This window comes from Chelonoidis abingdonii, chromosome 3 (assembly GCF_003597395.2).
Source record: "Chelonoidis abingdonii isolate Lonesome George chromosome 3, CheloAbing_2.0, whole genome shotgun sequence".
NCBI lineage: Eukaryota > Metazoa > Chordata > Testudines > Testudinidae > Chelonoidis > Chelonoidis abingdonii.
Window position 1 is genome coordinate 29,876,241 of NC_133771.1, and position 25,201 is coordinate 29,901,441.

Sequence of the window (25,201 nt, forward strand, 5' to 3'; positions counted from 1 at the left end):
TGAACTGATGAAAAGAAACAAAGAATTGTGTTAAAGTGACAGGACTAGCCGAACTTAACTGAGATAATTTTCCTCTTCTAAAAGCAATTAAAACAACATGCCACATAATTATGGGCTTAAGGCTGACAACTACATAGTTTTATATTGAGAATTCTCCATTACAAGAGGTAATAGACAAAATTATAAGCTTTTCATTAAAAGTTAGCAATCTTTCTGGAAATCCTTCTGGGACAGCGTCATAAACAGATAGTTAAGGGTTAATGCCTCTTTTACCTGTAAAGGGTTAAGAAGTTCACCTAGCCTAGCTGACACCTGACCAGAGGAACCAATGGGGGAACAAGATGTTTCAAAAGGAGGAGGGAAGTTTTCCTTTGTTTTAGAGTTTCAGTTTCAGCCAGAGTGAAAAAGATCAAGGAACCAGCCTCTTATCAGAGTATAAGTGAGAAAGGATAAATACGGTTATGTTTATTCTTTTGAACTTGTCTTTGGTACCATAGGGAATTATCATATCTGGTATTTGTGTGTAGTAAGATTATTGCCAGGGAACACGTCCTCATGTGTTTGATCTGTTGTCTGTGAGAGTAGTTTGTAGCTATCTCTCCCAGAAGGTTTCTTTACCTTTCTTTTCTTTAAAGCTTCTTTTCTAATACTTCTGATTTATTTTCCTTGTTTTTAGATCCAAGGGGTTGGATCTGGATCCACCCAGGAGTTTGGTGGGAGAAAGGAGGGGGGATGGTTAATTTCTCCTTGTTTTAAGATCCAAGGAGTTTGGATCTGTGTTCACCAGGAAATTGGCGAAGTCTCTCAAGGCTACCCAGGGAAGAAAAGTAGTGGTTGGGGGTGGTGGCAGCAATACCAGATCTAAGCTGGTAATTAAGCTTAGAAGTGTCCATGCAGGTCCCCACATCTGTACCCTAAAGTTCAGAGTGGGGAAGGAACCTTGAGAGATAGATTAATAAAATCCAGCCTTTCTCTTTTTGCACCAGCAGATTGTGAGCAAAAATATTTCTCATTTGATGTAATTCAGATGTCTAAATACTTAAATATGCTCACAAAGCAGGAGTTTAGATGTATAAATGACATTGGTTGCACTGGTGAAAAAATTTGGGTGTGAAATTATCCCACAGGCATATTTGTCCACAAACTTATAGGCTCTGAAAGGGAGGTAGGGCCTGGAGACTCATTCAAGATCAAGCATCTACAGCCCACACAAGAGCTGAAATTAACCACACAAATATAACCAGCTCTGTTTTAGGGGATATCTTCTTGCATTTAGCTGCAGCCCTGAACATGTGCTGTGGCACAATCATGTGGACCCAAGAAGAACTCAGAGAGCATGCCTTCTTCAACTCTATGTGCATGCACCATCTTTGATATGGATCAGAATGCTCTCCTTTGTGGACAGTCAGTTCCATGAGCCAGTGCAGAAGGTTAGAGGTGGAGCCATGGTCATTCAATTTATGCCCCCCAAGACCACACAATGGCAGAGTAATCCATCCATTCCACAAGCATAGGGGCTGCAATTATCCCTGGCCCTTTTATGGAACATGCATGGTGGGGGAGAAAGTCTTTGTTCTCCCTTCCCCCCCGTCTTCCCTATATCCTTTTCACACCAGCACACACACACAGCTACACGAGGCCAGGAACAATATTGTTCTATATGCCTAATAAAAACATTCAACATGAACATGTTTATATATTTTAAATGCTGTATTCCTAAAATTGCATGTCATATGATCTTTAATAAGAGAAAATTACAGTAAATTATAGATAGTGATTTGCCTCTTTGAAATACAACACAAATGATGTCAGGTATCAGAGGGCTAACCATGTTAGTCTGGATCTGTAAAAAGCAACATGCATCTGACGAAGTGGGTATTCACCCACAAAAGCTTATGTTCCAATACGTCTGTTAGTCTATAGAGTGCAAACGATAATCATCACAGACTCATATGACTGGAAAGGTCTTCGAGAGGTCATCTAGTCCAGTCCCCTTCACTCTCAGCAGGACTAAGTATTATCTAGACCATCCCTGACAGGTGTTTGTCTAACCTACCCTTAAAAAGCTCCAATGATGGAGATTCCACAACCTCTCTAGGGAATTTATTCCAGTGATTAACCACCCTGACAGTTAGGAAGTGTCCTGATGTTCCAAACCTAACCCTCCTTGCGCAATTTTAGCCATGCTTCTGTCCATCCTCGGTTAAGAAGAACAATTGTTACAGTCCTCTCCCTTGTTAAATCTTTTGTACTGAAACTGTTTCACGTCCCTCTCGTCTTCTCTTTACAGACTAACAACCCATTTGTTAGTCATCTTCCTCATAGGTCATTTCTAGACTTCTTACATCATTTTTGTGCATCCTCGGATTTCTTCAATTTGTCAATCCTTTCCTAATGCCACCAGAACAACAATACTCCAGTAGGCCTAATTATAATGGCAGTAGAGCAAAAAATACTTCTCTTTCTGTGCTTTAACACTCCTGTCCTAAACACCCAGATGATGTTGCTTTTGCAACAGTGTTCGCGGTTGATCCAGTATTTAGCTTTGTGGTCCACTATTGACCTGACGATCTCTTTCCACTTAGCTAGTCTCCACAGCATTCACAGTGAGGTACACATACTGTATCAGACACATTTTGAAAACTGCAAATGAAACAGAGCTATCAAGCAACTGTCGCAGGCCATGCAACAAGAGCAGCAATCCGAATATAGTCTAGAATAGAACAAACTGGTCTTCAGATCTGAAGCTGTTCAGAAATAGTACTAGGGTCAATTTCTTTGTACTTAAAGGTATAACAAAGGAACCAAACCTGACAGAGACAATAAGGAAACTGGATTTTTCAAAGCCGGAGGGAATCTTTGGACTCTGAGCCTTTTGTTGTCTTCTCAGCACTGAGAAGCTTCTTTCTTCTTTCTTCTTCTAAGTCTTGTGTCAACTGTGAGTACAGGTAGCAAAACACATATTAGGCTTTTGTAGTGTTTTGGGTTATTTACATGTGTGACTTGGCTGGATATTTTGACACATTGGGAATATCTTTTGAATCCAGACTGGTTTATCAGATTTTCTTAAGTAAGGCAATAGCCCTGTATTGGTCACTTGATACAGGATAATTTGAGTCTTTTTTCTTTCTTTTTAATAAAGCTTCTTTTTAAACTGTTCTGAGTTTCTCTGTATAGCGAGAAAAGGAAACAGGGGGAGAGGGGAAACACGTGCTGTGTTTAAACTCTCCTCGTGTCCCGCGGCGGAAGAAGCTACGGGAAGGAAAGAGAAAGAGAAACTTTTCTGTTTCCTTGTATTTGGGTTTGTCTCTTTGTGGAAGAAAGGAGACATGCTTCTTGGTATCGTGATGTAAAGAGATTGCATCAGTACTCTCAGGTTAGCCCAGAGAGGAAAGTCTGGGTGGGAGAGAGAGGGGGAAGGGAAGTGGGTTATTTCCCTTTGTTGAAGGTTCAGGGCTTCTGAGTCTTGGGGTCCCCCAAAGTAGATTTTGGAAGACCAGAGGGGGCCAAAACCCTGGAATTTTTGGATGGTGGCAGCGAGATCAAAGCTAAGCTGGTAATTAAGCTTAGAAGGGTTCATGCTAGGCACCCAGATTTCTGGACGCTAAGGTCCAGATTTGGGAAAGATGCTTATGATAGAAGCCCTTCTAATATTTGAGGAATGTATAACAAATTCCCAGATCTGAACCTACATCTGCAATTGTTTGTTTATCAATTCTAAAGCCTGAAGAACCCTCTTCTCCCATTCAGATATGACCAAAATCCCACAGGAATGTCCACCCTGCCAAAGATGTTCCCTCATGAACTATGCCCTGCTATGCCCTCATCTTGCATATATATTATGGTGGGGAATGACCAGCTTCCTTCCAAAGTTGCTGCCAGACTGATGGGGCTGGTGGTCTGAGGGGAAAGATGATAAGCACCCCTTTGGGCTTCAGTTCTCAAGAAGGTAAAGAGCTTGATTTCATTATTTCATCTGTATGTTCAGTAATCCTTCATGTTTTTTGTGCTTTACTTTGGAATTGCAAAAACAGTTTCCTTTTCTCTTGTTTTTCCTTCTAGCATTTGGAGACAGAAGGTGTCCTGGTCAGAGTACAGATTGAGGACATCTCTCCAGTGTCCCTCTCCCTCATCCTCTACGTCAAGCTTTGGGGACTCCAGAAGATGTACCACTCCATAAAGGGGATGGGAGTGGTACCAAACTCGTCTCAAGTGGCAGTTCTTCATACATCTTGCACCTTTATTCTACTGCATTCTTCTCTATCATGTTGAAATGAAACCTTTCCTCATCATTCCTGATGCTATCCTGTTGTGTTCACATCATTGTACCCTATATGTAACATTATTCTCAGCATAACTGTTTAAATCCCATACTCTGCTGTCTCTTGGTGGGAAATATTACATATGCAATAAATACCTTCCAGTGTAAGTTTTTCTTTGTTGCATTAAAAGGAAGAGAAGACATTTTGCAAGTGAGATTTTGTAGTCATCATTCCTTAATTATTCAAAATGCTAAGCAAGTCCCATGACCCTATTTGAAAATCTTGTTTTCTTTGCCCACTAAATTCACACATATGCACTAGTGAACTCCCTTAGGGTCAGATCATGCAACTATAATAAGCAAAATCCACCTGAAGAAATAAGGATCTGACTAAGCATAAAGAAATTAATAAAAATATGGCCTTTAATTAAGTGTATGTCTAATCTGACAGATCATCACCTGGTATTTTAAAAATAACTTGTGTGCTAACCACCTCCATGGAGATGTTTTTATTACTGTAGAGTGGATTTTAGAACATCAGGTAGTTTATGAAATAAATTAATTCCTCAACTTTTCTACTTCTGGGATAATTTAGTTTATCATGTTCAAAGGTTGCAACAAAATTAATTCAGAGAAGACCTCCGCAGGTTTTTCTGAGGAAAGAATGTAAATAACAGAATGATGAGAACAAATTCCAGTAGAGAATTAGTTCACTTGCAGATGATGCAGTGTTCCACTCAGTGATCAGATAAAATGAATTATCTGTTAAAAATGGAAAATTAAAAATTTTAGAATACTTAGTACTTGCATGGTCTTAATTTTGCAAGGTGCTGTACTGAAGACAATGGGAGTGTAGGGTACCCAAACAGCTTTCAGAATCAGGCCTTCATGTCTTATTTCATTATAATACAGATTGAACAGGGAATGTTTAGTGCTTTAAAGTAAAGAGAGTATGGCTAGTGTGGCTGGTATTCCCTGAAGTCCCTGACATGCCTGGGAGCAAGTGCAAGTTAAAAATTGAACTCCGCTTACCTGTATTTAAATTTATTCCTGACATTTAAACTTGCTTTTAAAATATGTTTTTAATTTGTGGAAAAAACCTAATCTGCTGGAGTTCTCTCTGATCCTTTAGTGCCAGAACAACGTACACATTAATTGCAGTTACCTTGCATGACATCACAGTCCACACAACCTAATTCCTAGAATTTTTCTTTTAAAGATGAGTGACATACACATTTGTGGTGTTTCACACTGTGACTGTAATCTGGGAGAAATCTAAATTGTGATCTTGCAAACGGATTATAAAAATGTCACCTTTTCTACGTTCTTGATTAATCCCTTCTGATTATATACGTACGTAACTATATCTGCTGTACTGGTTATATGTGTGTATATGACTATATACGTTATACTAAAACATTCCTTGTATTTCAGTGACCTTAGTGCTTTTGAAAAGTGCCTGATTGACATCCAAAGATGGCAAGAGGGCCAAATAAAGCAGATTGTCATTTTTTTGCAATGCGGGTAGTAGTCTACTATACAGTGAATTGAGACCACAAAATCCTTTCACACAGGTCATTGAACTGCCATCAGATGTTGCAAACTTCTGACTGTGTGAGCTGGCAGCCATCTTATAGGAGGTATGACCTCCAGGCTTCTATCATTTGACCCTGAGCAACCTCAAGCTGCCATCAGCTAGAGCTTTGAAATGGTGCTAGGAGACATGCATACACCTATGGACCAACACCCTATTATAGTCGGTATGACTCAGTGCCTGGGATGGACCACACTGAGAATGCCACACTCAGGCCAGACTGCAAGCATTAGAGCAGACAATCCCCAAAAACTGGTGGTTTGAACTATAATTAGATTCAGCAAGCCAGTAACAAAAGTGCTTCTACAGTACCACAGTGGTTATCCAGAGGTCAAACACAGTCCTCTGTAAGTTTCCAGCCCTTGACTCCAATCCAGACAAACAGGTCTGATATACTTAGGAGGTATTGAAAAGCTAATTCACCTTACTAATCTCAAAGGACAGACACTTACTCCAAGTCAATATGTATTTCAGATGTTGCCCAAATAGCTCACTGTCAGCCAATCCTTAGTAAACTAAAGATTTATTAATTTTTAAAAAATCAGAGTTATAAATGATTGCAATCTCCTTACATCAGAGTCTGTAGCAGTGATGGACTAGATTGCTGGCTTGCAAAAGCCTCTCTGGTAACTTCCAAAAGATTGGAAAGTCTTCAGTCCATAGTTCAAGATGCTCCTTTTAGTTGTAAATTCACAGTCCAGAGAATTAGAGCAGGAAAGAAGCAAAATGAAGTTGTCTCAAGGGTCTTTTATATCCTTTGCCAAGTTCATGGAAATTTACTGTCCCAAACAAAACCCACAGCCCCAGTGTATGGAAAGTTACTGGACAAGATAGAGTTCAGGGTCACATGAGCATATCACATGACCTTACATGCTTTAGCGAATCACAAGGGATGGCCATTGGCTCCTTGCTGTCTGAAGCATCTGCAGGAAAGACCTACTGGGGGGATGAGATTCTTCAATGGGCCATTGTGAGAGCTGAGTGTCCTTAACGGGCCATCCATACATTGCTGTCTAGTCCTGATGTAAGGGTATGTCTACATTATGGGACTATTCTGATTTTACAGAAACTGATTTTTGGAAATAGATTGTATAAAGTCGAGGGCATGCGGCCACACTAAGCACATTAATTTGGCGGTGTGTGTCCATGTACTGAGGCTAGCGTCGACTTCCGGAGCATTGCATTGTGGGTAGCTATCTCATAGTTCCCCCAGTCTCCCCCGCCCATTGGAATTCTGGGTTAAGATCCCAATGTCTGATGGGGCCAAAAATTTGTTGCTGGTGGTTATGGGTAAATGTCGTCAGTCAATCTTCCCTGCGTGAAAGCAACAGCAGACAATCATTTCGTGCCCTTTTCCCTAGATTGCCTGGGCAGACGCCATAGCACGGCAACCATGGAGCCCATTCAGCCTTTTTTCACTGTCACCGTATGTGTACTGGATGCTGCTGACAGATGCAGTACTGCAGTGCTACACAGCAGCATCCACTTGCCTTTGCAAGTTAGCAAAGATGGTTACCAGTCCTACTGTACGGTCTGCTGCTTTGCAAGTTGACAAAGACCATTACCAGTCATACTGTACCATCTGCTGCTGTTATGAGTGCTCCTGGCTGCCCTCAGTGAGGTCAGCCAGGGGCACATGGACAAAATTGAGAATCACTCCCCAGGTCATTCTTTTCTTTAAGTTTTGTCTAATGGAGAGTCAGTCCTGCCTAGAATATCAGCCAAGCCTGCTAAAGAACCAGAGAGGCAAACGGCCGCTCCAGGTCAGAGCCCCAGACATCCCTCAGAAATGATGAGCTGCATGCCATTCTAGGGGGTGTCCCTGCAACAACCCCACCCATTGCTTCCCTCTTCCCCCACCCCTCCTAGGTTACCATGGCAATTATCTCCCCATTTGTGTGATGAAGTAATAAAGAATGCATGAATAAGAAACAACAGTGACTTTATTGCCTCTGCAAGCAGAGATCAAAGCGGGAGAGGGGAGACTTGGCTTACACCAAAGTAGAGTGAACCACCATTCTGCACTTGCTCAGCCTATAGCTGAAAATGGGAATCTGCGATAAGCACTAGGATAGAAGCACACGGAAGACTGAATCTCCATTTGTGTGGGAGCCTTTGGTTGACACTGGTAAAATACAAAATGTCCCAGGATGTGTATGTTGGGGGACGGTTCTAAACGGCAGCTTAATTTTTTTATTTGCAGCAAAATGTAGAGGTCTAAGTATCTGACTGTGAGCCCTGGTTGCAAGGGGTAGGCTGGGGTAGGCATGACCGCGCAGAGCTGCTGACTGGAAGAGCAGCCTGAGGCAGAAGCCTCTAGCTGGCATGATATTCCAGGCAAGACTGAATCTCCATTAGACAAAACTTAAAGAAGAGAATGACCCGGAGTCATTCCCATTTTTGCCCAGGCGCCGCCGGCCAACGTCACCGAAGCCAGCACAAGGAGCACTCACGGGATGATGATGATGGATACCAATCCTACAGTGCCGTCTGCCATCCGCAAGGCAAGGCAAGGGGATGCTGTTGTGTAGCACTGCAGCACTGCGTCTGTCAGCAGCATCCAGTAGACATACAGTGACATTGAAAAAAGGCGAGAAACAATTTTTTCCTCTTGCTTTCACAGAGGGAGGGAGTGGGGCTAACACATCTACCCTGAACCACCCGCGGCAATGTTTTTGACCCTTCAGGCTTTGAGAACTCAGCCCAGAATTCCAATGGTTTTCGAAGAGTGCAGGAACTGTGGGATAGCTGCAGTCATTAGTCACCCCTCCCACCATGAGTGTCTATTTGATTCTTTGGTTTTCTGGTACGCTTGTCTCAGCTCCTTAAGTTTCACGCAGCACTGTGTTGAGTTCCTGATGGCCTCTGTCCACCATAGCCTTGGAGATTTTTTCAAATGTTTTGACATTTTGTCTTTTGGAACGGAGTTCTGATAGAACAGGTTTATCTCCCCATACACAGATCAGATTCAGTATCTCCTATACAGTCCATGCTGGAGCTTTTTTTTGATTCTGGGACTGCATAGTCACCTGTGCTGATCAGCGTTCCATGCTGGACAAACAGGAAATAAAATTCAAAAGATCACAGGGCTTTTCCTCTCTACCTGGCCAGTGCATTCAAGTTCAGATTGCTCTCCAAAGCGGTCACAATGGTGCACTGTGGGATAGCTCCCAGAGGCCAATACCGTCAAATTGCAGCCACACTAACCCTAATTCAAAATGGCAATGCCAATTTCAGCGCTACTCCCCTCGTCGGGGAGGAGTACAAATTTCGGAATTAAGAGCCCTTTATATTGATATAAAGGGCTTCGTTGTGTGGATGGATGCAGGGTTAATTCGATTTAACACAGCTAAATTTGAGGGGGGAGTGATAGCTTGAGGGGGGAGTGATAGCTCAGGGTTGTGAGTTCAATCCTTGAAGGGGTCATTTGGGAAGCAGCCTCTGCTGAGGCAATCTGCATTTTGGTGGGAAGAACATCTCAACAGCCCAGCAGTGTGACATTTAATTTCAAAAAGGGAAACTATGCAAAAATGAGGGGATTAGTTAAACACAAGTTAAAAGATATAGTGACCAAAGTGAAATCCCTGAAAGCTGCATGGGCATTTTTTAAAGACACCATAATAGAGGCCCAAGTTCAGTGTATACCCCAAATTAAGAAACACAGTAAAAGAACTAAAAAAGAGTCGCCATGGCTTAACAACCGTGTAAAAGAAGCAGTGAGAGATAAACAGACTTCCTTTAAAAAGGTGGAAGTCAAATCCCAGTGAGGCAAATAGAAAGAAGCATAAACACTGCCAAATTAAGTGCAACAGTATAATAAGAAAAGCCAAAGAGGAGTTTGAAGAAAACCTAGCCAAAAACTCCAAAGGTAATAACAAAATGTTTTTTAACAACATCAGAAGCAGGAAGCCTGCTAAACAAACAGTGGGGACCCTTGATGATAGAGATACAAAAGGAGCACTTAAAGATGATAAAGTCATTGCAGAGAAACTAAATGGATTCTTTGCTTCGGTCTTCACGGCTGAGGATGTTAGGGAGAGTCCCAAACCTGAGCTGGCATTTGTAGCTGACAAATCTGAGGAATTGTCACAGATTAAAGTGTAACTAGAGGAGGTTTTGGAATTAATTGATAAACTCAACATTAACAAGTCACCAGGACCAGATGGCATTCACCCAAGAGTTCTGAAAGAACTCAAATGTGAAGTTGCGGAACTATTAACCAAGGATTTGTTACCTGCCTGTTTTAAATCAGTTCTCGGTACCAACTGACTAGGAAGTTAGCTATGTAATATGGCTTATATAATTAAAAGGGCTCCTAGGAGGTGATCCCGCAATTACACCCGGTAGTCCTAACGTCCACTACCGGCAAATTAGTCCAACAACACCTAGTTAAGTCCACATTCATACTCCCCTTACGTGCGACCATTGGGTTGGCGCTCTGCTTCTTGGGACGCACACGATGGGAGTGAAAGGGATTACATTTAAATTGTTACACCCACCAAGGAGTTCCATGTCGAATGGGGCTGCATAAGGGAATCGCAGTGTCCCCTCAATCTTCATCTTATTCTCAGGGTTCTTTTTGTATGTTGGGTCAACAAACAATTGTGTGACAATTTTGGTGTGTATCCTAGTGGATCTATTATGTTATACTATGATTTTCCAGATATCCTACCCTTTGACATATGCCTTCACCAAAGTGCTCTTTACATAAATTTGAAGCTGTTCTGGGCATTATTATACAGGTGTAATGTTTGTCCTTTTTTTATTGGGCCACTGAAGAAATTGTTCTAAAGTCAGCGAAGAGTAAGTCAGGTATAGTGTAATCTGTCACTAACAGTTGCTGCCCGGTGAAGACGCCTTGCCTCGCCACGTACATGTGTTATGACCGGGCGAGGATGAGTTTCCAGGGACTTAAGCTTTCGTTGCGCTCTGGAGCCCGGTTGCCTGCGATAGGGGCTGCACTCTACATCAGACGAGGCAACCCAGTCCTACTGGCCGTCAATTTCTTATTTCTTCAAATGGAGAATTGACCTTCTGGAGAATAGGGGTAAACGCGCTTTGAGGTTCCGGCGAGATTAGTGTCTTGTCAGTGCGAATGAGGGCCTCCTGCTTAGCACTTTGCCGTCAAGATACGTCTAAGAGACCGGCCGCATACAGCACAGCATTGACTGCGGGCAAAGGCCCACTACTGCACCCGCGTGGTTTCACAGAAAGAAGATCTCTACACAACATGCTCACTAAGTGTACGTGGGCCTACAAATGGTTACCATGCACTAACTCTTAAAACTGTGCCTGGAGCCCTGTAATGCTGCTGACCCGCTAGCGATGGCCTTAACTTTCGCCCTTCGGCGTGCCCCGGGTGTCGCTTTGTGGCGCGTTCCTCATTCCGCAGTGTTTGTGTTTCTATTCCGACTCTCGGATAAATGCAAGCTAATCCCTTGCTTGCCGTATCTATAGCATGAACAACTATTGGATCTCTGCGGCGGTGCGCACCTGAAGGTTTTTAGCGGTCGCGGTTGGTGCCGGGTGGGCCTCCGCTTCTCTTAATCTGAGTCTGACCGGGCTGTTACCCGGGCGAGTCTGAAACACATACGACGTCATTTGCCTTGTCTTTGGCTGCTCCAGTTCGATTCTTCACATTAATCTATCTCCTTATTCTGCTGGTTTTGCGTTTCTTCTCTCCGATGAGCGATGCCTCCGACTTCTGCCGCGCACTGCCTATCTCGGGCTGTTCGGTCGGCTGTGGTCTTCGCAGCGGCGGTCAACCAAAAGCAAAGCACCGGCCGGATCGCCTTATGTGATATTCCACTCGTACAACAACTTTCGGGTGAGTAGAGAGAATTACAGACCTGGAGCTGAGGTGGACTCAGTCCCGGTATCTCTTGTTGCGGTTCATTTGGCATCCCAGGCCCCTTCCACTCAGATATAGTTCCGCTCGAGGTGGTATCTGACGCTGGGCTCCTCCAGCTCCCACGTCACTGCGCTGTATCACCCGTTGCGTCTCACACTGTATGTATCTTGTAGCGCTTGTTCGCTTCTTCCCCCTCACCCGAACCATCTCGAAAAAGAATAACTGGCCGACTGTAGGCCTCCGCAGAAAGACGGTTGGCCCCCGACACCCGGCGGCAACTCTACTAAAATGGTCATTAGGGTGGCTATTTGCGTCTAGAGCAAGGGTGGCGTACATAAACCGTGAGGCTATAAGCGGCTATCCTACAGATCTTGAGTGCTAGTGGGTGACTTTTCTGCCGTCTTTTTTTTTTGTCGAGCCTTTGGGAAAATCAGAGGCACCTTGGGCAGGCTCTACAGGTGGGGTATTATGATGACGCGAGGTATTACCGAGCTCCTATGAATATTGGGTCTGCCGTTCGCGTTAGGAGGCCGGTGTTGGGGTTGGGTGTCACCCGCCGTTGGGGCGCGACTCGTGGCTTCGCGACGGATACTACGGGCTTGATTACTAGTGTCCTATGAAAACCGCTTGCATCAGCTCAATTGGTGCGGTGTCGGCCTGGTGTGTTGCGCTGTCCCTTAGTCGAGCGGGTTTTGCCTTGAGCTCTTTCTCAATAGATCATAGGGTTTACGAATCTCTAGGCTTATGTCCGCAAGCACTGGCAGGTTTTGGGGGTACAATATTCATAGTCACGTCGCCTGCACCCGTTGTCCAACCGTGCGTGGGCCCGCCGACTGCCCTCTAGGGGTGTGTTATGAGAACTGAAATAATATACTGCGACATGCTTTGTGCTGTTTCTTATCCCTGCACACGCATCCGCGCACGACGGCCCGCTGGTGGGATGCCGTGGATATGTTTGAGGATTGGCCGGGCGCGGCCTGGCTGGCTGTTTTTGTGCTAGTTCACAGGCCAACATCGCATTGGGTGGATATATGCCTCCTACGTTGCCTTTGCATTATCGTCTCACTTGGGCGGTCCGCCCGCTTGTTATGTTCGCTCAGGGTGGTTCGGCTAGCGGCGGAGGATGTGTGGGTCTTTGTACAGAAGCCCTTTCCTGGTAGCTGCCTTGCTCGTGCAGCTGAGACAGCTCCCATCCTCCTCTGCTGTCACTGCCCCGCTGGTGGCCATTCTGCGGGCTGCTGCCTTCTTTCTTCTACATGTTGGGCCCCAGTTCTCTATCCGTTGCCAGGTGGGCCCTGGGGCCGAAGCTGATTCTACCTGCGCGCCAAGATCAATAAGAGACATCAAATTCTTAAAGTAGCAGATGAGCGGGTTAGCTAAGTACATGCAGGTGCGTTAGGTAAAGTGAAACAATGACGGAGCGCTCTACAGGGCCTGCTACTAGAGCCGGTTGACGCCAGGACTTTACTTTCCAGTCTCCCATCGCCATGCGTCTTCACAGCCCGAATGGCATGCAGTCGCCTTTTGGTCTGTTGCTGTCTTGCTGGTAATGATAGTTTGGGAGTCAGCCGTGGTTTGCACAATGAGGGCCGATCCCGTCGCACGGGTTTGCTTTGCGTCAGCAGAAGTGGCAGCATCTGGGGACCACACTTCGCTGGAGTGGGGACGTCAACTGGGTTGTTGCAGTGCGGGCAGATGAGGCCAATAGATGGAAATTGGTCTGGTGAAAGACTTAGAGTGGTTTGCCGCGCGATACCGGAGTCTTTACAACCTCAGCTGAGCAGTCCAGCGCCGCTTCTCCTTGCGGCTGGCCGGCTAGTGGACCATCTTCATTGCTCGGCTTGAAATGGTGGTGTGCTGCGTAGTTGGGAAGTGCGTGTATGCTTGGGACTCACCACACGCATCAGCTCACGTCATTCACATGCGCAGTCTAGTCAGGTTCCAGTGCACCCTCGGCTGGCAGTTGAGCGTCTGTGCGCCCTACCATCCAGAGGCCCGCGCCGCGCGCTGACAGGCCAAGGTCCCTCATGAATACCTGTGTGGGGAGAGAGTTTTGGTTTCCCCTGCGCGTGCGAGTGCAGGTGAGATGAACGTGTCTGGTCAGCGTGTGGGGAGAGAAGAGACCGTGAATGAAAGTAAATATGGCAATCTGCCAATCAGCTTCTTATGGTTTATAAAAATAAATAGTATAAGCCAGGCACTATAGTATACCTCTGTGGTTTTCACCAGGACTACAGCACATGTTCCAAGACTTTAGAGTAACCAGCCGCTATGCTCATAATTTTTGTTTTCAGATACAAAGCGATGATAGATGCAACTAACTCAAGATATCCGCAGACCGTTAGTAATCATACTTTCCATGGATACCTTACATGGACCTAGATTTGTAACAAGACTTGTGGTCAATTGTGTATAATAAGTGGTAACAACAGGCATGCCTGTAGTTTTCTATGTCCTGGTTGTCCGCCGGCTATGGTTGATATCCTTCGTGGAGAGACCTCGCGGGGTCTGGGTGCTCCGTTTCCTCGGCTGCCGCACTTTCTCGCGTGTTCTGTTCCTTCCTGCCCTCTGCTTCTTCTCCTCCCTCTTCGGCCTGCTTCTTCTCCCCCCCGTCTCCTGCCTGCCCGTGATCCTGGCCATGGGAGGCTGGCCGGGAAACGCGGGGTTGTCGCAGGTTTGTGGTGTGGGGGGGGGGTGGCTGTCGTGGGTGCTGGCACTTTTTTTCTTGTTGGTTTGCGCCTGCTCCTGGATTCATGCACTGACTTCTAGCGTTGAGAGGCAGCAGCCAGGCTATGGCTGTCTCTGGGGGCACCAGGTGGTGGCAGCAGGCTTCGTGCTGTGCACAATGTTTTCCTGACTCTAGCTCACCTAGTAGGTGAGGGCGGGTCGGGATCATTCATGCGGCACAAGAGCCCGGAATTTCCTCATCTGAGGGTGGGCGAGCCCTGAGCAGTGTCTACCAGGGCATGTCGACGATGGTGTCGGTGGCGCTGGCTACCCCCCGCCTCTTGTGCGCAGGAATTCACCACCTGACCAGGCAACCTTCGTGGCTTCCCCTCACGCACCCACATACTAGAACCCTGGCCACTCCAGCCATGTGAAGCCATGCCTGCTAAGAGACCTGTCAGCTCATGGCTTTTATTACACGTTCCAGGGGATTACAGCGTGTGAAGTCTTGCTCACGATCCCCCCGCGACACCTGGCTCTCACGACTGGGGGGCGTTTGGGTTTGTTTCTCTTTGTTTCGACGTGCCCGTACGCCCAGCGGCGCGTGGTTTGTTCCTCGAGTGGATGCATGCTTCTCCATTGACACCTGAATGTAGGGTGACCAGCTCGAAATTTATCGGGCCCCTTGATCTTGCTTGTTTGTCCGAATCACCGTGTTTGGTCGGCCGGCCTCCATAATTTGGTCCTCTTTTCAGCCACGGCATTGTCTGGAAGGATCCTTGCCACTCTTTCAACTTCGTTTATCTGACAGCTCAGACTCGCAGAAGACCTAACACGACCTGGGTGGGCTCTCTTGAGATAAGCTGGGCTAGATTGGCCCTGAGGAGCTGGAAGTGAGAGAGGCAAAATAACTGTAGGGCATGGGAGTAAACATACTCCTGTACCCAGCTCCCAGGTTATCTACAAAATCAGCAAGAAGCAATGTAAAAAAAACAGAAGGCATTTTACACCATCAAACTATATTCTTATTTGACTCTCTGAGGTCAACAAACAGAGTGTTCATGGATTTGTAATATTGTTACAAAATGAAGGGCCAGATCCTGTAGTGGAGGCCACGTGGACAATCTCATGCAGGGTCTATTCCTGCAGGATGTGGCCTGAACATTGTATGTTATGTGTCTATGTATTACACACACCCACACAGGAACTGTGAGGGATGGATTTGAGTCATATTCAGTTACGATAATATCTGTGTAGCCTTTGTAAACCATACTCCCTAAGAATCATCGCAAGACCTCCCAGGGGCAACACGACACCTTATCTTTAAGCATGTTGCTATGTACCACATTTTCTATCCCAGGTGATGTCTAATGTACTGTTGAGAGCGAACAACAAGAATGTTGAATACATATACAATACACTTGCTTTAAAAACAAGGCAAATAAAATGGAATGTGTATCCAGCTTCATGAGGATAGAGAGCATTCAAATGCATTTTAATAGTGTTACTGGTTGTGAGCCTGAGGTAGAAACAGCAATCATGCAGATTGATTCTAAGCGCGCAGTGTAATTCTAATGTATATGTGCTGTGCAAATGGGTGATTAAAGTTTGTTATCAGCTGTGACACATTATTCTTGTTTTTCCTACCTTATGAAGTCATCTGTCTCCTGGGGCTATCATTTAGCATTTGAGTGAATCGTATACATACTTTCTCATCTCTCCATTAATAGTCCCACCTCCATTTCTAAGAGAATAAATCTCAAAAGCGCCTTTCACACTAATGAGGGGACGTGCAGTTATCACTCTTTGGTGGAGAAATATTGTCTGCTTAATGACGCTGAAAACTGGCACTCTTCATCGGGAGCTGTCCCACTGGCCCACTGTTTATGAGCTCCCCCGAGCATTCTGCCATTTTGCTGGTAAGCTTATCTTCATAAGGCACCGAGAATGTGCCCATCCAGGCCCCAGTGAGCAAAGTGAGAGACCGATGAGTGCAGTGACACTGTATGAAATGTGGCCATGAAAAAAACTGAAACCATGCGTCACCCATTCGCAGGAGCGAAGCGGAGTATCTCTGTGTGGCTTTTCCAGCAAAATCTGTTTCTTAAAATATTATGATTCCCAGTGTCCTGTTCCTTCTCGCTCTACATTTTTTTCATCACTGAGTTCATGAAGACACGGAATTCTGGCAGGAGTTCAACTGAAGGGGGCTCATGGTGTATTTACTACTGGAAAAAAATTAGGTTAGCAGAAGAAATTCAAATGGACAAATTGTGTCTTCCTGTGGAATAATGCTATCTCAAGCTATAGGAGAGAACTTGCACAAATCTCAAGCTCCAGGGAATATTTGGCGCAATCTTCTTTTGAACCCTAGTTTAGAGAGTCCATGGGCAAGAAAGTTACATATGACCATAGCTGGCAAGCACAAAAATTCACTGCTAGTACCCACTCCTGTTTTCCCCACATCTAGATGGGATAAAAAAGAACATTCCCCTGAGGAGAAGTTATCCCATAATATACACAGGGGTTTTCTTGCACTCTTTGAAGCATCATGTGTTGGCCATATCAGGAAGACCAATTAATTGGATCAGCCATTCAGTCTGCTTTCAGTCTAGAAGTTCTAATGATCCACATTCTCTGATTGGTTGCCAGTTGCGGTTACATACAACGTATTTTAACATTTGCAGCATTTGTTGTAGACCTTGGTATATTCTAATATCCTGAAGAGACTATCAGGTTTTATTGGACTAACTTCTCGTTGGTGAAGAAGAGGCTCTGTGTAGCTCAAAAGCCTGTCTCTTTCACCAACAGAAAGTTAGTCTAAGTAAAGATATTCTCACCTACCTTCTCTCTCTAGAGGTTTTTAAAAATAGATTCAGTGTTTGTAAAAGGAAGAGGCTAAACAACTTTAAGAGGGAGAAGACCTCATATTTTAAAACCCCAGAACTGTACAGACGAGCCAGTGGTCCACCCCTTGGCTTTCTTCCACGCCCCAGTTCATGCTCCTTTATGTCTTCCAGTCTGATTAGAGGGAATACCTTTAATAAGCGTGGGCAGATAATTCTGCATACTCCTTCGTTCCTGGTCTCTAACTGAGACTGTCAGTTATGACGAGTTGTTACACTAGGGCTGGCATTTAATTGCTTATCAGTCCTGCCCATTGGACAATATGCACAGCATCAGATAAAATATTCTATTTCTGTATAACTAGGATCCAAATACACTGAGGCAACAGCCCTTGTATTTTGAGAGATGGTGATTTTTTTTGGGGCCTAGAGTTTAGAAAATGTTTCAAATGAGACCACCAAACTTAATTTGCACCCAGTCATTCAATGCAACACAAACAGTCAGACACCTCTTACAAATTTTTATTATGCCTTGTTAAACTTTTTGGGCTACATTGCGGAACAAGGCCCTGTTTGGGATAAACCAGGGTTGGGGGATAAGGCGACCTTCTCTACCCTGATTCTGTGGGTCCACGATCGTGGAAGACCCTATCACTTATTGCCAAGTCCCTCTGCTTGAGGGAGTAGCAGGGATAGCTCTTTTCAAACCTCCCTGGGATTACATCATGGCAACACCAAAGCAGAGAGGAGGTATGGCGTTCGCAGTCCTCCCACATCCATCCCAGCCTAACCGAGCAGCCAGCTACATTGTGAGCAGCGCACCCGATGGATGTGCAGCCAGTACAACCAATACTATATGCAACAGGGCGCCCCTCAAAGGGAGCTCCCTAGTCTGAGCGAAAAATCCTTCCCAGGCCTTCAGAGGGGTCATCTTGGCTGAATGAGTTTCTCTTAAGAGTCCTAAGGCAAGAACGGGCCATTAATGATCGATTCTAGTTTGACATGATCTGTATAGATACAGGGCACACGAAATTTCCCCAAACTAATCCGTAAAGAAGCACCTTTTATGAAAAATAGTACGCCATCTTGATTTTAAAATATGTCCACTGCTAGAGATCCCCAGCCGACCCTTTGGTAATATCCTGAGGAGGTTGTGAAGGCTAGGACTATAACAGCATTTAAAAGAGAACTGGATAAAGTCATGGTGGTTAGGTCCGTAAATAGCTATTAGCCAGGAAGGGTAAAGAATGGTGTCCCTAGCCTGTGTTTGTCAGAGGATGGAGATGGATGGCAGGAGAGAGATCACTTGATCATTGCCTGTTAGGTTCACTCTCTCTGGGGCACCTGGCATTGGCCACTGTAGGTAGAAAGATACTGGGCTAGATGGACCTTTGGTCTGACCTGGTACGGCCGTTCTTATGTTCTTATAAACTCATAGTATAGACCAGGCCTAAGTCTATCTGGGTGGTTTCACCCAGGACTACAGCACATGTTCAAGATATGAGTACACAGCCAGTATTCATAATTTCAGATACAAAGATGATACATGCATATAAACAAGATAATCAGACTTAGTAAATCATAACTTTTCCATGGATACCTTACATGACCTACTTTGTACAAGACTTGTGGTAATTGTGTAATAGTGGTAACAACAGTGATATAAATGGTCACCTTTCTTATGCACAGCATCACAATCAGACTAAGCAGTTTATTCAGCTTCTGCAGCCTCAGACTCCAGCAGACCTACACAGCCTGGGTGGGCTCTCTTGAGATAAGCTGGGCTAGGATTTGGCCCTGAGAGCCTGGAAGTGAGAGAGGAAAAATAACTGTAGGCATGGGAGTAAACATACCTCCTGTACCCAGCATCTCCAGGATATCTGACAAAATGCAGAACAAATGAAAAAACAAAACAGAGGCATTTACACCATCAAACTATATTCTTATTTGACTCTTGAGTCCAACAGAGTGTTCATGGATTTTGTAATATTGTACAAATGAAGGGCCAGATCCTGTAGCTGGAGCCACGTGGACAGATCCTCATGCAGGGGTCTACCTGCAGGATGTGGCCTGAACATTGTACTGTATATGTGTCTAATGTAATTACACACACCCACACAGGACTGTGAGGGAATGGATTTGAGTCATTCAGTTAAAGATAAATATCTGTGTAGCCTTTGTACCAATCTCCTAAACCATCCAACCTCCCAACAGACCTATCTTTAAGCATGTTCTAGTAATGCAAATTCTAATCCCAGGTGATGTCTAATGTCATGTTGAGAGAGAACAAGCAAGAATGTATGAATACATATACAATACACTTGCTTTACAAGGCAAATTAATGGAACATGGTGTATCCAGCTTCATGAGGATAGAGAGCATTCAAATGCATTTCTAATATGTTTACTGGTTGTGAGCCTGAGTAGAAACAGCATATGCAGATTGATTCTAAGCACGCAGTGTAATTCTAATGTATATGTGCTGTGCAAATGGGGAATTAAAGTTTGTTATCAGCTGTGACACATGATCTTTGTTTTCCTAACTATGAGTCATCTGTCTCCCTGGCTGATCATACATTTTTGAGTGAATCTGTATAATACTTTCTCATTCTCCATTACATAGTCCCATCATCTCATTTCTAAGAGAATAAATCTCAAAAGCGCCTTTCACACTAATGAGGTGAGTTATCACTCTTTGTGGAGAAATATTTGTCTGCTTAATGACCTGAAAACTGGCACTTCAGGGAGCTGTCCACACCACTGCTTTATTGAGCTCCCGAGCATTCTGCCATTTGCCTGGTAAGCTTTATCTTCATGGCAACCGAGAATGTGCCCATCAGGCTCCCAGTGAGCAAAGTGAGACGAGTGAGTGCAGTGACACTGTATGAAATGTGGCCATGAAAAACAAATACACAATGAGTCACCCATTCGCAGGAGCGAACGGAGTATCTCTGTGTGGTTTCCAGCAAACTGTTCTTAAAATATTATGATCCCCATATCCTGTTCCTTCTCGCTTACATTTTTTCATCACATGGCTTCATGAAGACAGGATGTCTGGCAGGAGTAAACTGAAGGGGCTCTATGGTGTATTTACTACTGGAAAAAATATTAAGGGTAGCATGAAAGATCAATGGACAAATTGTGTCTTCTGTGGAATAATGCTATATCAGCTATAGGGAGAGAACTTGCACAAATCTCAGCTCCAGGAAATAATTTGCCAACTCTTTGAAACCCTAGTTTAGAGAAGCCAGTGGGGCAAGAAAAGTTACATATGACCAAGCTGGCAAGCACAAAATTCAAATGCTAGTACCCACTCTGTTTTCCACATCTAATGGGCACTAAAAAGAAACATTCCCTGGGAGAAGTTTATCCCATAACTACCTACAGCAGGGTTTCTTGCACCTTCCTTTGAAGCATCATGTGTTGGCCACTATCAGGAACACCATATTTAATTGGATCAGCCATCAGTCTGCTCCAGTCTAGAAGTTCCTATGATCCACATTCTCTGATCTGGTTGCCAGTTGAGTTTACAGTACAGTATTTTAAACATTTGCAGCATTGTTGTAGCCTTGGTAGTATCTCTAATATCCTGAGACTATCTTTTATTGGACTAACTTCTGTTGGTGAAAGAAGAGCTCTGTGTAGCTCAAAAGCCTGTCTCTTTCACCAACAGAAGTTAGTCTAGTAAAAGATATTACCTCACCTACCTTCTCTCTCTAGAGGTTTTTTAAAAATAGAATTCAGTGTTTGTAAAAGGAGAGAGGCTAACAACTTTAGAGGGAGAAATCCTCTATTTAACCCCAGAACATGTACAGAAGAGCCAGTGGTCACCCTGGCTTTCTATCCACCCCCCTCATTGCTCCTTCTATGTCTTCCAAGTCTGACTTAGAGGGAATACCTTTAATAAGTGGGCAGATTAATCTGCATACTCCTTCAGTTCCTGGTCTCTATACTGAGACTGTCAGTTATGACGAGTTGTACACTAGGCTGGCCATTTAATTGCTATCTCCTGCCCATTGGAACAAATGCACAGCATCAATAAAATATTCTAATTTTCTTGTATAATAGGATCCAAAATACACTGAGCAACAGGACCCTTGTATTTTGAGAGATGGTGATTTTTGGCCTAGAGTTTAGAAAAATGTTTCAAATGAGACCCACCAAACATTAATTTGCACCAGTCACTCAAATGCACACAGTCAGACACCTCTTACAATTTATTAGTGCTTGTTAAACTTTTTGGGCTACATTGCGACAAGCCCTTTTGTGGATAAACCAGGGTTGGGGGCATTCAAGGAGACTCCCTGATTCTGTGGGCCACGGAAGACCCTATCACTATTGCAGTCCCTCTGCTTGAGGGAGTACAGGGACTGCTCTTTTCAAACTCCCTGGGATACATGGCACACCAAAGCAGAGAGGAGGTATGGTCGCAGTCTCCCCACATCCATCCCAGCCTACAGAGCAGCCAGCTACATTTGTGAGCAAGCAGCACCACCCAGATGGATGGTGCAGCCAGTACAACCAAACTATATGCACAGGGCCCCTCAAAGGGAGCTCCCTGTCTGAGGAAAAATCCATCCCCAGGCTTCCCAGAGGGGTCTCTGGCTGAATGACAGTTCTTAGATCCTAAGGCAAGAAAGGGCCATTATGATCATCTAGTTTGACATCCTGTATAACAGGGCACAGAACATTTCCCCAAAATAATCCGTAAAGAAGACCTTTTAGAAAAATATACCATCTTGATTTTAAAATTGTCACTGATAGAGAATCCACCACGACCTTTGGTAAATTGTTCCGAGGGTTAACTATTCTCACCATGTAACCCATTACACCTTATTTACATTTACATTACACCTTACACCAGTCTGAATTTGTCTAGCTTCAACTTCCAGACTGGACCATGTTATACCTTTCTCTTCCAGACTGAAGAGCCCATGATTAAATATTTGCTCCCGATATAGACACATACACTGTAATCAAGTCACCTTTCTCTTTGTTAAACTAAATATATTGAGCTCCTTGAGTCTAGCACTATAAGGCACATTTTCTAATCCTTAGGCATTCTCATACAATTTAGATGGGGCTACTATAAGGTGGGTGCATAACTGGCTGGATAACCATACTCAGAGAGTAGTTATTAATGGCTCCCAATCCTGCTGGAAAGGTATAACAAGTGGGGTTCCGCAGGGGTCTGTTTTGGGACCGGCTCTGTTCAATATCTTCATCAACGACTTAGATGTTGGCATAGAAAGTACGCTTATTAAGTTTGCGGACGATACCAAACTGGGAGGGATTGCAACTGCTTTGGAGGACAGGGTCAAAATTCAAAATGATCTGGACAAATTGGAGAAATGGTCTGAAGTAAACCTGATGAAGTTCAATAAAGACAAATGCAAAGTGCTCCACTTAGGAAGGAACAATCAGTTTCACACATACAGAATGGGAAGAGACTGTCTAGGAAGGAGTATGGCAGAAAGAGATCTAGGGGTCATAGTGGACCACAAGCTAAATATGAGTCAACAGTGTGATACTGTTGCAAAAAAAGCAAACGTGATTCTGGGATGCATTAACAGGTGTGTTGTAAACAAGACACGAGAAGTCATTCTTCCGCTCTACTCTGCGCTGGTTAGGCCTCAACTGGAGTATTGTGTCCAGTTCTGGGCACCGCATTTCAAGAAAGATGTGGAGAAATTGGAGAGGGTCCAGAGAAGAGCAACAAGAATGATTAAAGGTCTTGAGAACATGACCTATGAAGGAAGGCTGAAAGAATTGGGTTTGTTTAGTTTGGAAAAGAGAAGACTGAGAGGGGACATGATAGCAGTTTTCAGGTATCTAAAAGGGTGTCATCAGGAGGAGGGAGAAAACTTGTTCACCTTAGCCTCTAATGATAGAACAAGAAGCAATGGGCTTAAACTGCAGCAAGGGAGATTTAGGTTGGACATTAGGAAAAAGTTCCTAACTGTCAGGGTGGTTAAACACTGGAATAAATTGCCTAGGGAGGTTGTGGAATCTCCATCTCTGGAGATATTTAAGAGTAGGTTAGATAAATGTCTATCAAGGATGGTCTAGACAGTATTTGGTCCTGCCATGAGGGCAGGGGACTGGACTCGATGACCTCTCGAGGTCCCTTCCAGTCCTAGAGTCTATGAATCATATGAATCTATGAATCATGGCTCTTCCCTGAAACCAGGGCCGGTGCAACCATTTAGGCGACCTAGGCAGTCGCCTAGGCCACTGGGATTTGGGGGGCGCCATTTTCTTCGGCAGCAACCATGGCGGCCAGATCTTCAGCCGCCCCAGTCACCTCTGGCATTTAGACAGAGGGAGCTGAGGCAGGGGACCACGCCACGTGGGGAAGGCCACCTACAGCAAGTAAGGGGAGGCTTTCAACAAGTTGTATCTGAAATCAAAAGACAGACAGGATTCAATAGTCAGAATCAGCGATGTGTTCTTTGAAAAATGTGCAGGGCTCCAGTGAATGTTTTAGAAAACAGTGTTACAGACTTTATAAAGATTAAATTGGCTATGCACACTTTATCAAGTATGTGGGAACAGCTGTTTACAATTAAAGTCTTTATTATTCAAACCCCTATTACAGAGCATAGTGCTTACTGCCATAAGAAATCTAATCCAGTGATACATAACTTCCATACAGAAACAGACCAAAAATGTCTTTCTTTTTGTAATATATTTCCCTGCATGACAAACAAAAATTAAATCTCAGGACCTGAATCTCCTCACTTACTCCTGTGTCAAGCAGGAGTAACTCCTCCAAAGTCAATGGAGTTGGTCTGGTGCAAACTGATATAATCTAGAAGGAGAATTCCCCCACTCCCCAAACACATTTTAATTTTTGTAACCATAATATCTGAAAAATAAAACAAGTACCTGCCAAGCTGCTACCAGTAAAAGGGTCACTCTTTCAGGGAAAGGCAGAAATTCTACTTACTGCAGATATCTTTTCCACGGGAAGAAGGAATCATGTATCAGCAATATTATGCTTAACCATGGGAACAGACAGCAATAGCCTGGGTCAAAAAGTTGGCTTTCCTTGCTTCTGCACACACCTTTTCCTCTACCATTATTAAAGTTTACAGAAATGGAATATTCTGTTATGTCCATAGAACAAGATATACATCGGAGGAAATGGTTTTGCAAGCCCACTTCCAAGTATAAATGGTTCTCTTATTTCCAAAGAGTTCAGGCGAACAAAATTAAAAATCTTCAAACAGCACTCACATTGGTCATTCCTTATGATGCATTTCCATGCTCCTAAGTCTTCCTTCCTCTTAAGTGCTTTAAGTTCTAACATCAAATAGTCACTATGGATCAACTTTTTCCACCAGACCCGTGGTACAAATCTCAGGTAAGTGACTTGGGACTAGAACACTTTGGGGCTGCTTAAAGTTAGAACTGTATTTCAGTATGTTCCTGAATCAGAGCAGTAAGTGAGGAGTACTTACTCTGACTAACATTTTATGTTGGATCCACCTTGGGGTCGGGGGAGAGAAGAAATCTCCAAAAGAACATGATTTGGCTATAAATGGGCATATTTATAACAAGACACCACAGGATCAGATTCTTCTGTCTTGATACTGGCCTATGGAAAGGCTAGTTCACCTGAAAAGGTTATTTTGGCCTTCAGATGGAATGAGAGGCCTACAGCAACCTTAATAATAAAGGTTTCACTAAGACTGTGTATGTATATTTTCATACATACATTTGCTAAAGGTTACAATGCTGGTTGAAACATTTTGAAAATTCTAAAATGTTGATGAAAACACAAACTTCAGTAGGCAAAAATATTGCAGGGATTTGGAATCATCTTTGGAGATACTTAGTTTCATTTGTAAATCATGGTAGAATTAAACAGTTATAATTCTAAACCCATATGGACTGTTCCATTTAAAGGGTCTAATTTTCCTCACATCACGAGTCTATAATTTAAAAAGATATGCACAACTCAACATAAATAAATGCGAA